General features: G+C 40.7%; 1 protein-coding gene across 9 annotated transcripts in view; it reads left to right on the forward strand.

Annotated features, from left to right (window-relative positions):
* Positions 1-2167: 2167 nt before the first annotated feature.
* Positions 2168-12523, forward strand: part of TESK2 (testis associated actin remodelling kinase 2) — a 174474-nt gene continuing 164118 nt past the window's right edge. For 2 of the 9 annotated variants that reach the window (XM_071217478.1, XM_058303685.2), the window contains exon 1: positions 2172-2690. The gene's annotated coding sequence lies outside the window, so the exon portion shown is untranslated. Of the gene's footprint in view, positions 2691-12523 lie in introns of all 9 variants that reach the window. The other 7 variants (XM_023590630.3, XM_058303686.2, XM_071217481.1 and 4 more) reach the window with 7 other exon arrangements.

Here is a 12523-nt window from a genome sequence, read left to right on the forward strand (position 1 = left end):
AGGCCTCATAAGCCTCTTTCACTGCTAAATCTACTCAAAAGATAATGCCATCCCATCCACCAATTGGATGTTTGTTGAGCAGTCTCTTGTATATCTTTGCTCTGAGCTAAGATGTACAATGGGCTCAAGTAAAGGTCCCAGCTCTTAGCCTAGGCTAGCCAGGGAGAAAAAACTTACCTGAAATAAAGCATACTAAAAGGTTGAAGTGAGTTGGGCAGGAATTATCTCCTTCAATCAGGCTCTGTCCTGACTCTCAGACAGGTGATGAGGAAAGGACCTTGACACCTGAAGGACATTCCTCCTTAATTCATTCCTGTCAACAATGGGAGGTTGTTGAGAGTTGAATGCTAGAAATCAGACCAGGGTCAAATAGATCCTCTTTGAAAAAACAAAAACAAAACCCTCCCCATCAAGATCCATCTTCCTGCTGAGGCAGCTTTAAGGAATCCCCTCTCTTTGACACCTTTCACTGGGCAAGTGACACACCTGTCATAGTTACAGTATTCACTTTTGCTTGCTACCTGTTTATCTACCAAATTGCATCAGGCTTTGTGGGAGACATACTTGCTGGGGTGCCAGCGCAGAAGCACAAAATAGGAAGGTGGAACCATTGTATTTCAGCTGTCACCAGGTGGCAGCACATGATTTGTTGAATAGTAGAGACAGTACAAAAGAAGCTTTGGGCCAGGAGCACCGGGCTGGGGTGATCTCCTTTGTGTGTTTGTGTGTTTGTGTGTGTGCAATACAGTTAAAAACACACACATGGAAATACATCACTTAACAATCCATCTTGGGTATCTTTCCATATCAGCATATAAAAGTCTACCTCTTTTTTTTTTTTTGCAGGGCTCCTGTACATAACCCCACCACAAATACTTTGCATTTTTGTGAAACGTTTGTAATAGATTATGAAAAAGCATTGTCAAAGTATTACTGCTAACTTCAGTCTGTATCTTTACATTTGGTGTATTTTTCCCCCCAACCCACCCTATTAATTTTTTGTTGTTTATAAACCATACAATCCATCCAAAGTGTATAATCAGTATTCAGTATGGGGTGATCTGTTTTTTTTTTTTCCTCCCTTCAGATATCCCTGCAAACTACCAAATTAATCTCCCTAAAACATTGCCCTGTTTAGGCTACTTTCCTGCTCAAAAATCTTGAACAGTTCTCACAGTATAAAGGAGAAAGGACAAAGTTGACAAATTAAGCCCAACTCACATTCAGCCTTTTCCTCCTCTAGTCTCATCTCATACCAAACATCTTTCTTATGCTTTATTGCTACCAGAAATGCACATCACCGCCACTACAATTATTCGAATCCCACTCATCTTTCAAGATGCCCCTCTCCAGGAGGGAAGTCCAAAGATGTCTGACAGAAGGTGTCTATCCCCAGGGAGTGCTGGTACAGGAAGCCTCTGAAAACACTCCCTTGGCTTGCTCGTGCCCACGAAGCATTAAAAAATATATGAATAGTTGAGTAGAAATTCTTATTCTCCACCTAGCTCTTTGAAAACCCTATTGTCAAGCCAGCTCAAGTGCTACCTCTTCTAAGAAGTCTTCACCAAATCGAATCTGTCTAGTTGGGTTGCTCCCTCAGCATTTTGTTTAACCCTACCCTTGGCTTTTAAACTCTCAACTTGCTAATATTTATGTTTCCGTTTTTCCTCCTCACTATAGTGAGAACCCACAGGACGCCACATTCATATTGCTTTTCCTTAGTCAGCTATACCTTTACTAACCCAAAATGCGCGCCGGTCTAGTGCTTTTTCAGTTGACTTTATCAGTTACCGGTCGCTTGTCTTTTTTATCTGGCAGTTTGATTGACCCATCTTGTTTTTACTGTCCCGCCCCCTAAGAGGTTCCTGGATTTGGGCTTCCCCCAGGTGTATTCCCTCCTACTTGTTCCGCCTTTCGCGCCCACCGCCTCCTCTGTTTTTACCTTTCTATTGGTTCCGTTTGTCCACTAGAGTTGGCGTCTAGGGCTTTTGATTGGCTTCTCTGGATGCTCATTGTGCCTATCTTCATACCACGTGGAACTCCTAACGCTAATTGGACAATTCTACTAGCTCGTTTATCAAGGATTGACGATTGATTGGCTAATCTGGGGGAGAGTCGCGGAGAGGGGCGTGGTCACATGAGGGCCCCGCCCCCAGCCCGCCTGCCTCTCTGGGCTGGCGTTTCAGTCTCTAGCGGCCCGGGAGCCAAGCCGAGTGTCTAGTGTTCCTCCTCGGTTTGCCGGCGGGAACGTCCTCCTGGCCCCGACTGCGGGGACATGGCATTAGCTTCCTCGGCCGCCGCTGCCGGTAGCCCCGCCGAGTCGTCGGCTTCTGCGCGAGGGACCCCCACCGCCTCAGCGGGCTGAGGAGCCGCTGCCGCCACCGAGCTGTGAGGGCTACTATGTTCCCTTTTTGCCGCCGCCTTCCCCTCCTCCCCGCGCAGACACCCCTCTGGCTACCCTGTCCCGCCTCAGGTAACGCCAGGAGAGCTCGTGGGGCACAAACCTGGGGCACCCGGACCCGTGCGCGCGTCTGCTGCATTCGCCTCGGCCGCGCGGAGCCTAGGCGTTTGGGGCTCTCGGCACCGACGGGACACCTCTGCTTCTCAGAGGTCCTCCGTTCAGTGACTCGGGCAACTCCCCTTCTCGCCTCTTCCCCTCTCTCTCTACTTCCCTCAGGGTCCCGGAACAGGTAAGCCCTCCACCAACTCCCTCACCCTCCTTCTACCCCTTTAGAGGCCAGGAACCTAAGCCCCTGACTCCTCTCAGGAACTTTTCTCACCTCATAAACTCAGCTCTCCAAATCTCCTGAGAGTCTCCCTCGGCTCAGTACCGCTTCCTCCCTCAGAGATCTGGGCTCTCTCGTTTTACTTCCCATAAACTTACTCTTTCCTCGAAAGATACTTAATTCGCTTCAGACATTACTGTCTCGCCTTGCCCTCGTCTCCCGTCTCCTCCTTTTCCCTTCTCTCTGAACTAAGACAGTATTCAGACTTAGCTAGAAATGAAACTAAGGTTTGTCTAATTTTAAAGCCTTTCCATTTATACTACTGAAAAAGCCTTATCAAAGAATCTGGACTTTATTCGGAAGGTGTGGGGAGCCATTGACAATTTTGTAAGAAGTTCGGTATGATTGGATTACCTCAGATGGAAATGTGGAGAAAAATGAAAGTGAAGACAGTGTGAAGGAAATTAATGTACTGACCCAGGTGAAGGGATAAACTGGGATAGTGGCAGGAAAATGAAGAGAAAGGCATGCAATTCCAAAAGGCTTCAAAAATAAAATTAGTGAGAAGGTTTCTGACTTGGCTGATGGGATGGACTGGCAGTGTCAATTGAAATAGGAAACTTGCAATTTTGGGGGAAGGTAATGAATTTGGTTTTGAACAAGTTGAGTTTGAGGTGCTTTTCATATATCACTGTGGGTAGCTGGAAATTTGGGTTTGGAAATTGGGAGAAAGTTTGGAACTGAATACGTAAATTTGAAATTCGATGGCGATGTTATGAGTGATATTTGAAGCCTTAATGTGGTATGGAAATATACTGAAAGAAGAGAAGAAAAGGGCTTTGACTAGTAAGGAGCATCATTGTTTGAAGGGCAGTGACCCTGAGAAAAAGAGGTTAAAAGAACAGGACCAGAACTAGGACAGAATGGCGTAATGAAGCCAGAGGAAGAACGGGTTTCAAGAAGGTGATCATCAGTGTCACGTGCTCCAAAAGTTAAGTAGAGTGAGGATTGGGAGGAAGCTCTGAATTTGTCAATTAGGAGGCCACTTGTTTCCTTTATAAGGTAGATTTAATAGTGTGGTGGTGGCAGTGATGGCAGTAATCAGATTTTGACAGACTTGAGGAGTAAATGGGAGACACTGAATGAAACTACTCTCTCAACAAGTGTGGTTGTGAAGGAGAATGTCAGTAGTGAAACTAAATGTTATTGAGAATATACTATATTCCTGGTGCCATAAGGTGCTTTATATAGATTACAATAGTCTTGTGGTTAGGTATCAGTACCCCTCTTTTATAATTGGGAAGACTATAGGCAACAATTTGAACAAGTTCTGTCTAGCTCCAAAAGCTCCAAAACCTGTGTTCTTTCTACTATGGCTCGAGTGTATTTTTATTTTTAGCATGGGTGAAACTTAATTTTTTTAATTAAAAAAATGTTTTTAGGCGGCACCAGGGACTAAACCCAGGAACTGCCATGTGGGAAACAGGCACTCAATTGCTTGGGCCATAATCACTCCCCAAACTTACTTTTATAAGTTGAGGGGAAGGTTTACCTAGAACATAGGAAATATGTACCAACATTTCATTCTTTGACACCAAAAGGAAAGAGGTCAAGATTGATCATGATGTGGTAAAATGGAAAGAAGGTAAGGGAATTTAACAGCTGACCTTATTTTCTTAATGTGTTCATTTATTTGTGGAGAAGTCAGTTATCTCTGGAGACTGAAGGAATTGTGGTAAATTTCAGACTGGAGTATTGTGCCAGTAGAAATCTGCAATGGAGAATGAAAGGGGATTGAATTAAGGGTTAAAAATAATAAAGAATTGCTGACTGCATTGGGGGCCCAATTAAAGTTAGAAATAATGTATTTGTATTGGGGCCCTGTAGCATGGATTTTACCCTTTCTCCAGCAGCCTAAGAGTAGGAGAGCAAAAAGATGGTTGGGATGCCCCAGAAATGGAATTGGAAGACAGAAAGATAAAATGGGAAGAAACTTTACACAGCTAGTGATAGTATGGGGGATGCGATTGATTTTGAGGGTCAAAGCAGGATTATCAGAAGTAAAATCTGCTGGGGAGCTAGTGTATTAGGAGAGTAAGGAGACAGTTAAAAATGTGGTTGAAGATCAGGTTTTATAGGAAATAGTGGGAAAGCCCAGAATTCAGTATTTCAAGGTAAAGACAAAAAAAGTGTATTATGTGCTGTTGAAGAGGAATGGAGGGTAGGTTATTGAAGTAGTAGTAGGTTACGGGACCGTGAAGTGTGTTGTATATGTCATGAATATGGATACAGCAACAGAAAAAAAATATTTAAAGAAACATGGGTGTTATAGTTGCCTAGTAACATAGCAAGAGATGGAGCAGAAGAGATATTAGATCCTATAGATGGGACTGCTTATCAGGGAGGGGCCTAATTAGGTTGGGAGTTCCTTGGCACTTGTTAGGAAGTAGTATTAGATAATACAGATGCTTTTATGTGAATTAACATTGAGATTCTCAGATACCTGGTGCACTGAATATATGAACTGCTATTATCTTATACATATATATGTTTGGGGTGGTCTCTCAAACAAATTCTTTGTGATTTGATACCTGATGGGCCTTGATTCTGTTGAAAGGTATATGTGCTGGGGACTAGGAATTCTCAATACCAGGATCCCCAATAACATTTTGTACTTATGGTTTTAGTTAATTGTAAAAAGTGAATTACACATTTGCTTGTGCTCACTCTCTGGCTTTAGAGTAGAACTTTGAATTGCTTTTCTTCTCATTTTCCCTTGTGGAAGTGTAGATATATTCTTAATGTCATACCCTTCATTTTGTTATGGGAAATGAATGTTGTGTTGGAATGTGAAACTTATGATAAGGGAATTTCATCTCTTTTCGGTATATGAAGCCCAATTATTACATTGTATAGTGTGGGTGATGGTGAATGTGTTGGACCAAGTCATCCTGTGGAGGTGGCTTCAATATGTTCTCTATAGTGCTATTTCTGCTGAATCCTCAGAGGGTGTGGTAGTTTCAGAGAAAACCTTCTTGTGATACTTTTTCATCCATTCCTGAAAATTTCAGAAAAGCAATGTGGTATAAGGAAAAACATTGTTACTAGTAAGCTGTTTGGCTTTAGGCATATTTCTTATCCTCTGTGAACTTTAGTTTTTGTTTTTTTAAATTGATCTTTTCAATAGGTGATACATTCAAATAGTTAAATATAAAAATATATATTTATGTTTTATATAAAGGTATAAACAGTGAAAAGTCTCATTCCCATGCCCATTTCCATTCATCCATACCTGCCCCTTCCCTTTTAGACTTCCTTTAGGCAAATAAAATAGGCTTTCTTTAGCAAATAGAACTATGAATATAAAATCTTATTATTCATGCAAAAGTTAGTCCATGGTTCCCTACTGTTCTGCACTCTTTCTTTTCCCATTAAGTTTTTTCATCTGCTGTATCTTGAAGACATTTCAAGACAGTACGTGGAGAACTTCTTTGTTCTTTTTTTTTATTTTTGATTTTTAACACCTACATAGTATCCCATTGAATGGCTATATCATAATTTATTTAACTAGTTCCTTTTGGTGGAATTTATTTTGTCTTTTGATATAGTAAGCAATATTGCATTGAAGACCCTTGAATGTTATTTTACATATGTGTAAGTGTCTTTGTGGGATAAATTCCCAGAAATGGGATTTCTGAGTCAAAGGGTTTATGTGTTTATAACTAGGAAGTATTTTGCCAAGTTGTCTTCCTTAGGATTTGTTCCATTATACATTGTTTGCTCATCAACACCAGCATCAGCTGCATTGTAGCTAATAATTATGTAGTGCTTACTATGTGCCAGGTATTCTAAGTGCTTTATATAATTATTTCATTTAATCTTAATAATTTACCTTAGAGGGAGGTACTCTTATTATCTCCATTTTTTCAGAGGAATAAACTGAGGAATAGAAATTTAAGTAACTTGCTCATGTCATACAGCTACTAAATAGCAGAAATTCAAAGTCTGACTTCAGGGGTCATGGCTGTTAACATTATGCTAAGCTGTTATCAAACTTGGATTTTTGCCAATCTGATAGAGAAAAATGATACCTCAGAGTGTTTTAATTTTTATTTTTCTTATTATGTTAAGGCTAAACATCTTTTTTATATGTTTAAGAGTCACTTACATCTCCTTTTCTGTAAATTATTTGTTTAAATCCTTTATATGTTTTTCTGTTTAATTTTAAGACATTTTCTGTTGATTTCTTGGACTCTCTATATATTAACAGATAAACCTTTTGTGACATGCATTGCAAATATTTTTCCCATTTTAGCATTTGTCTTCTGACTTGGCTTCTGTTTTATTCTCATGCAAAAGTTTTGTTTTGATGTAGTTAAACTCTCAATCTTTTATTTTATGACTTTTGTTTTTTTTTTTTAAAGATTTATTTTATTCATTTCTCTCCCCCTCCCCCCTGTTGTTTGCTCCCTCTGTACATTTGCTGTGTGTTCTTCTGTGTCTGCTTGCATTATCGGGTGGCACTGGGAAACTGCATCTCTTTTTTGTTATGTCATCTTCCTGCATCAGCTCTGTGTGAGTGGCGCCACTCTTGGGCGGGCTGTGCTTTTTTCATGCAGTGTAGCTCCTTACAGGGCGCACTCCTTGCGCACAGGGCACCCCCATACAGGGGTGCCCCTGTGTAGCATGGCACTCCTTGTGTGCGGCAGCACTGTGTGTGGGTCAGCTTACCACACCGGTCAGGAGGCCCTGGGATTGAAACCTGGATCCTCCATATGGTAGGCAGACGCTCTCTCAGTTGAGCCACGTCTGCTTCCCTTTATGGCTTTTGGATTTTGAGTCATGGTTAGGATGGCCTTCCACATTTCAATTCTTAGTTTTTTAATCTATCCATTGGAACTAAGGAAGCAATTATTGTGAAGGTCAAAGTGCTTTGTGAACTGTAAACTGTAAATCATTATACAAGTGAAATGTGGTGTTATTTATTAATTTGTCTTCTGAACAAGATTTGTAGAGATTGTCGTCTGCATTAAATAGTATAGGATGACATAATTTTCTTTCTGCAGTATAAGAAACTAAGGTAGTATTGATCTTTGATCATTGTTTCCTTGGACAGTGTACGTGGGAGCTTTTTCAAAACTAAGCACTGTAGAAATCCTGGAATATTTTTCATAATTGATTTTTGTATTAGCTGTAATTAGAATCTGAATAAAAGTCCTCAAAAATTGTTTTCCCTCTCAAATTAGTACAGTTTGCAAATTTGCACATTATTTACTTGGTTTTATATTTCTTCTGATTGGTGGGAATTTGTAATTTGAGAGGACTCAAAAAATTTTTGTAATTATAAAAGTAAAGTATATTTATTAAGGAAGAATTAGAGGGAAACGGACTTGGCCCAGTGGTTAGGGCGTCCGTCTACCACATGGGACGTCCGCGGTTCAAACCCGGGCCTCCTTGACCCTTGTGGAGCTGGCTCATGCGCAGTGCTGATGTGCGCAAGGAGTGCCGTGCCATGCAGGGGTGTCCCCCGCGTAGGGGAGCCCCACGCGCAAGGAGTGCACCCGTAAGGAGAGCCGCCCAGCGTGAAAGAAAGTGCAGCCTGCCCAGGAATGGTGCTGCCCACACTTTCCGTGCCGCTGATGACAACAGAAGCGGACAAAGAAACAAGATGCAGCAAATAGACACAGAGAACAGACAACGGGGGAGGGGAGAATTTAAATAAATAAATAAATCTTTTAAAAAAAAAAAAGGAAGAATTAGAAGATAAAGAGGATTTTAAAGGAGAAGGTACAAATTATTCATAATTCCAAAATTCAAAGAGTTAATAACCACTGTTAACATTTTAGATGCTATCCTCTCAGTATTCTTTCTGTATGTTTGTTTATACTGTCGTCATTGATTGTCTGGGACTTGGCATGGTGCCTGGCCAATAGTAGGTGCTAATTAAATATTGGTTGAATGAATGAAAGGATGAATTTTTTTTTAACGTAAAGAGTATGGAATCTCATTGTCCTATTTATCATTTTTTCTCCACTATACTTTTGATTCATATCCTAGCATTAAAATTTGTATGCCATAATTCATAAGTCAGAGTCCAGAATTCAGAGTCCAAGTGCTGATGGAGTTCATACTCCAGTGAAAGAGACAGATAAGCAATGATTAAAATACTGTGTGATAATCGTAGTATCAGATTTTGCAAGGCATTATCTAAACTAAGAAAAAGGAGATTGAGATTTCAGAGAACACCTCCCACACGAGATGATACTGAGAGAACCACGTGGAGGATTTTGGGAAGCCCACACCAGGCAGAAAGAATATGACATGCATAGGCACTGACGTTTAAGTGAAAAGGTAGTTCTCTATGCTGGGAGTTGGTTGCAGGGTAGAGGAATAGATATGAGACTGAAAATGTGGGTAGGAGCCAAATGAGGAAGAACCTTGTATGACACATGGAAGGTTCTGGAATGTTTACCTAGCCTAGGTAGAGAAAGGATTGGAAGAGGCATGAGAGAAGAGATAGGAAATCTGAAAAGGCATTAGTAGTCCAGTACCAAGAAACTGCTCAAGTAGTACTATAAGAACTGATTACCTTGAATTTAAGCAGAGATAAGAAGTGAAGGCTACATTCAAAGGTGGGTTAAGTCTGGGGGATAATGATAAGACCAGTTTTGGTGGAGCAAGGCTATGAATGTCAGGCTAGGGAATTTTATAAGTAACAGAACGTCATTGGCGATTTTAACTGTCATGTGTGTTATGTAAACTGTGTAAGTTGCAGTTTATTTCCTTCCGGTTAGTCTGAAATGCTGTTGAAATCTTTCATGCCTATGAAATAGTAGAAATATTATCAAAGAAAGCATTTAAAAGGAATGAACTTCGGGGCTTAAAAAAAATTTACCGAAGATCCTGAAAATAGGCATTATGTGAAAATACCTTTTATAATAAAAGTTCTGTGCTGTTTTCTTTGGTCTCTTAAGACCAGGCAACTCTCTTGTCATGGTAAAGCTCAATTCTTGATGAGGCTCCATAACAAATTTTGGGAAATCAGGTTAAAACCCCCTCTTTTTTTTTTTTTAAAAGACTTATTTATTTCTCCCACCCTCCCCCCACCCTTTGTCTGCTCTTTGTGTCCATTCACTGTACGTTCTTCTTTGTCTGCTTGTCTTCTCTTTAGGTGGTAATAGGAACCAATCCTGGGACCTTTTGGAGTGGGAGAGAGGTGCGCAATCTCTTGTGCCACCTCAGCTCCCTGGTCTGCTGCATCTCCTATTGTCTTTCCTCTGTGTATCTTTTTGTTGTGTCATCTTGCTGTACCAGCTCTCTGCTTGGGTCAGCTTGCTGCGTGGGTCAGCTTGCCTTCACCGGGAGGTCCCAGGAATTGAACCCTGGACCTCCCATACGGTAGATAGGAGCCCAATCGCTTGAGCCACATCCGCTTCCCTAAAAGCCCTTTTAAGTCTCCATAATTACACTGTGGAATACATATCTTTAACTGAAGGTAGAATTTTTTTCCTGAACTTTTATCAGAAAGAAAATATTTCAAGGAAGCAAACTCCTGTCAGAAATTTACTTAAAAGAAATAAGGTCAGGTAATACACTGCAGTTAATGTGTATTTCACTTAATGGCTACATCTTTTGCCTTTGCATTTCTGTACATTTGTAATTTAATGTTTTAAGACACTCAGGATCATTACAGATTGATAGATTGTGTGCTATGCTTTATTGATATTCTATTGATATTCTTTTTATAATTATAGAAGCAATATAACATTACAGAAAGTTTAAAATAAGAGTAAACACTAGTATAATTCCTCTACTCCAAAATAACCATCAGTACTTTTGCAGAATTCCTTTGTTTTTCTGTTTTTTTTTAAGAAGTATCTTTATTTTTTTATTTTTATTTTTTGCCCTTTCCTCACCCCCCTTGTTTGTGCTTGCTGTCTGCTGTGTCCATTCACTGTGTGTTCTTTCTGTGTCTGCTTGTCTTGTCTTCTCATCTTTCTCTTTAGGAGGCACTGGGAACTGACCCCAGGACCTCTGGTGGGGGAGAAAGGCACTCAGTTGCTTGAGCCACCTCATCTGCATGGTCTGCTGCATCTCTCACTGTCTCTCCTCTATGTCTCCCTTTGTTGCATCATCTTGCTGTGCCAGCTCTCTGTGGCGCAGGCCACCAGCTCTCCATGGCGCAGGCTACCAGCTTTTGCCTTCACCACAAGGCCCTGGGAATCAAACCCAGGACCTCCCATATGGTAGACGGGAGCCCAATCACTTGAGCCACATCTGCTTCCCTATTCCTTTGGTTTTTATTCCATTTCATAATTTTATATAGCTATAATAATTACTCAGTTTTTACATTCTCTTCTCCCTTTTCCAGTTATCATTTATTGTTATGTATTATCTCACATTGCATAGTGTAAGTTACTATTATAGGAGAGGGGAAGAGATGGTTTTTAGTTATTCTAATCTTTTTATTTTTTATTTTTTAAACAAAAGTAATGCATTAAATCAGTAATGTTGATTGTACAAAACAACCTTATAGAAATGTATTCCATAAAAGATGAAAGTCTCTTATAATCACCTCCCCCACCAAGATGACAGTTTATTAGATGTATTCCTCTAAGTTGTTTCCTAGGCATATACTAATATTTATTATTATTGTATTTGAAAATAAAAAGATTGCACTATACATTCTATTTTGCAATTTACTGTTGTCACTTAATGAATCTTGGGTATATTTCCATGTTAGTATGTATAAAATTTACCTCATTCTTTTAATAATAAACTACATGGATGTCTGTGTTAATCAGCCAAAGGGGTGCTGATGCAAAATACCAGAAATTGGTTGGTTTTTATAAAGGGTATTTATTTGGCGTAGGAGCTTACAGATACCAGGCCATAAAGCATAAGTTACTTCCCTCACCAAAGTCTATTTTCATGTGTTGGAGCAAGATGGCTGCCGACCTTTGTGAGGGTTCAGGCTTCCTGGGTTCCTCCCTTCCAGGGACTTGCTTCTCTTTCTTCTGTGTGCTTACTTCCTGGGGCTCTAGCTTAAGGCTTCAGTATCAAACTCTAACATCAAAACTCCAACATCAAAAACCCTTAACTCTGTCTTTTGCCATGCCTTTTATCTATGAGTCCCCACCCACCAAGGGGCAGAGACTCACGCCCAACTGATCCAATATAATCTAATATGCCCAAAGGAAAAGATCAGTTTACAAACATAATCCTATATATATATTTTAAAGGTTTATTAATTAATTAATTTATTTCTCTCCCCTTCCCCCCAGTTGTCTGCTCTCTGTGTCCATTTGCTGAGTGTTCTTCTGTGTCTGCTTTTATTCTTGTCAGTGGCACCGGGAAGCTGTATCTCTTTTTGTTGCGTCATCTTGCTGCATCAGCTCTCTGTGCATGTGGCTCCACTCCTGGGCAGGCTGTACTTTTTTTGCGCAGGGTAGCTCTCCATACAGGGCACACTCCTTGCATGTGGGACTCCCTTACGTGGGGGATACCCCTGTGTGGCCTGGCACTCCTTGCATGCATCCGCACGGAGTATGGGCCAGCTTACCACATGGGTCAAGGAGGCCCTGGGTTTGAACCCTGGACCTCCCATGTGGTAGGCAGATGCTCTATCAGTTGAGCCAAATCCGCTTCCCCAATATGTCTTTCTGGAATTCATCAATAATATCAAACTGCTACAATGTCCTATAATATATTTAACCTACCGATCAACAGGTTGTCTCCAGTTTTCGGACTTGGCCCAGTGGTTAGGGCGTCCGTCTACCACATGGGAGGTCTGCGGT

Source organism: Dasypus novemcinctus, chromosome 9 (assembly GCF_030445035.2).
Source record: "Dasypus novemcinctus isolate mDasNov1 chromosome 9, mDasNov1.1.hap2, whole genome shotgun sequence".
In the NCBI taxonomy this organism is placed as follows: Eukaryota; Metazoa; Chordata; class Mammalia; order Cingulata; family Dasypodidae; genus Dasypus; species Dasypus novemcinctus.